Below are 2946 nucleotides of genomic sequence, written 5' to 3' on the forward strand. Positions count from 1 at the left end.
CACCACCCCGAGCTCCTCCCTCCACCCCTGAGCTCCTCCCTCCACCCCTGAGCTCCTCCCTCCACCCCTGAGCTCCTCCTACCACCCCTGAGCTCCTCCCTCCACCCCCCGAGCTCCTCCCTCCACCCCTGAGCCTCCTGGTGGCTGCGCGGGCAGAGGCTTCCCGCCGTCCCTGAGCTTTCCGCGCTGGGGGCAGCTCCAGGCCAGGGACTTAGGACAGCACCGCATGGCTGGTCTGCTCTCACCACCCCCCTTGCCGCAAAGCAAGCATCAGTCTCTCACCCCAGGACGCTGGCCAGGCTGTGTCCAGACTGAGCACCAAGTCAGCCAGCGTTCAGGGCTCAAGAAATCAGACGGAGCTTAAGGAAATAAGGAGGCGTGAGTGGAAAGTGAAATGTGGGACACACACAGTGGAATATTGGCCGTAAAGAGGAACGGAGCCCCGAGGCGTGTGACGGCGCGGATGAGCCTGGAGGGCGTCACGTTGAGTGGAATAGGCCAGACCCTAACGGACAAACACTGGGCGATCCCGCTGATTTGAAGCACTTAGAATAAGCAAACGCAGAGTCGGAATCTAGAGCACAGGTTGCCAGGGAACAGGGTAGGGATAGGCAATGGTAATTAGGCTTAAATGAGCACGATTCCCATGTGGAATGAGGGAAATGTGTTGGTAATGGACGGTGACGACGGGAGTGTGGGAAAGGGTCAAGTTTAATTTTCACATGAGGGGGAAGCCGGAGCCTGCTCTGCAGTTGGAGGAGGGAGGGCAGGGGATCAGCGGCCAGGGCACGGAGAATTTGAAAAGTGGCACCGAAATGAGGGGTGGGGTAATGGTGAGTGCTGGGGGCGGGGCTAGAGCAGGGAGAGCCAATGGTAAGTGCTGGGGGCAGGGCTAGAGCAGGGAGAGCCAATGGTAAGTGCTGGGGGCAGGGCTAGAGCAGGGAGAGCCAATGGTGAGTGCTGGGGGCGGGGCTAGAGCAGGGAGAGCCAATGGTGAGTGCTGGGGGCGGGGCTAGAGCAGGGAGAGCCAATGGTGAGTGCTGGGGACAGGGCTAGAGCAGGGAGAGCCAATGGTGAGTGCTGGGGGCAGGGCTAGAGCAGGGAGAGCCAGTGGTGAGTTCTGGGGGCGGGGCTAGAGCAGGGAGAGCCAATGGTAAGTGCTGGGGGTGGGGCCAGTAGTGAAAGCTGCGCCAAATTTGAAAAGCGCACCAGGGGTGAAAGCAGCGCTGAGCCGGCCCAGTCAGCTGGAGTGTAGGGAAGGGAGCAGGGAATCAGAGTGAGAACCAGGAAAGTTAGCTAGACAACTGGGATAGGTTGTAAACCCTGAAGTACCCAATCAATGGGGAACAGGGAAGGGAACGCGTGTTAGGTTTAGGGTATAAATATCACTGTTTCTTGTTGCCCCCACCATGTCATCCATGTCGAGTGCCTGTTCTTGCAAGATCGTTAATAAAATTCTTTTCTCTTCCACAATCTGGAGAGCTTTCATTTTGTTACAGGTGTAGCTTTCTTTCTAACAATTCTCTCTACAAAAATTATATATATTTTTCCATTGCTAGAATCACAGTAAGTCTATAGTAGAATGCCAGTAAGTCTACTCTAGTCCATATTTTATTCCCCAACCCTGAGGATTCTGGGATGGTGATGCCCACTCCACCTCTAATTGAGAGGGGGCCTCGACCCCATACAGCTGATGGATGGGACTCTCTTGCTTGCAGTTGTAGACTCTCTCGGTTCCTTGGTATGTGGTTGTCCATCCTCACTTCCTTGTTAGCTGTCCAATGAACTGGAGAGTAGGTGTTGCAACTCCACTGAGGCCCAGGGCCCAGCTGGCACCTGGACAGGGTAGGGCTGTTTAAAAAAGTGTTTACCAAGCACTTAGAAGAGGGCCTGGAACCTAGTAAGCTCTAGATAAATGCTTTTAAAAAATAAACAAAAGAGATCCAGTGGGAAGCAGATGTGGCTCAAGGATTAGGCCCCTACCTCCCACAAGCGAGGTCCCAGGTTCATTTCCCAGTGCCTCCTAAAGAGAAGAACAAGATAGCAAGCTGAGGCAACAGGCTGGAACAGCAAACTGACACAAGAAGATGATGCAACAAGAGACACGAGGAAAACAACAAGCAGGAAGCAGAGATGACTCAAGCAATTAGGCGCCTCCCTCCCACATGGGAAGTCTTGGGTTTGGTTCCTGGTGCCTCCTGAAAAGAAGACAAGCACACAATGGACACAGAAAATGCAAACAACGAGGGGGTGTGGAGAAATAAATAAAATAAATCTTTAAAAAAAAAACCTACTGAACAAACTCCACAGCCTTCACCCAGGGTCCCAGCCACAGAGCACAGAATAGGCAAGGGAGCACACGTTAACCAGCAGGGAGAGGCACTGTTCCAGCGCCTGACGGTAAAGCTGCTTCTGAAAAGTTAACAGTCAATTTTGATGACAGAGCAGTGCATAAAAGTAGACACTTTAGGGAAGTGGACTTGGCCCAGTGGTTAGGGCATCCGTCTACCACACGGGAGGTCCGCGGTTCAAACCTCGGGCCTCCTTGACCCGTGTGGAGCTGGCCATGCGCAGTGCTGATGCGCGCAAGGAGTGCAGTGCCACTCAGGGGTGTCCCCCGAGTAGGGGAGCCCCACGCGCAAGGAGTGCACCCATAAGGAGAGCCGCCCAGCGCGAAAGAAAGTGCAGCCTGCCCAGGAATGGTGCCACACACATGGAGAGCTGACACAGCAAGATGACGCAACAAAAAGAAAAAGAAAAGAGTAGGCACTTTCATGGAGCCATCCTTTTATTCAGAAATTTGACATGTGTGTCAAGGACCTTGAAAATATTCCCAGACTTACCCACTATTGTGACTGTGTCCCAAGGAGGTAGTTTGAGGATCAAAGATTTATATACAAATGTTTTATACCACATTTTATATAATTATTAAGAATTAAGATCAAA

This window comes from Dasypus novemcinctus, chromosome 13 (assembly GCF_030445035.2).
Source record: "Dasypus novemcinctus isolate mDasNov1 chromosome 13, mDasNov1.1.hap2, whole genome shotgun sequence".
Taxonomy (NCBI): Eukaryota; Metazoa; Chordata; class Mammalia; order Cingulata; family Dasypodidae; genus Dasypus; species Dasypus novemcinctus.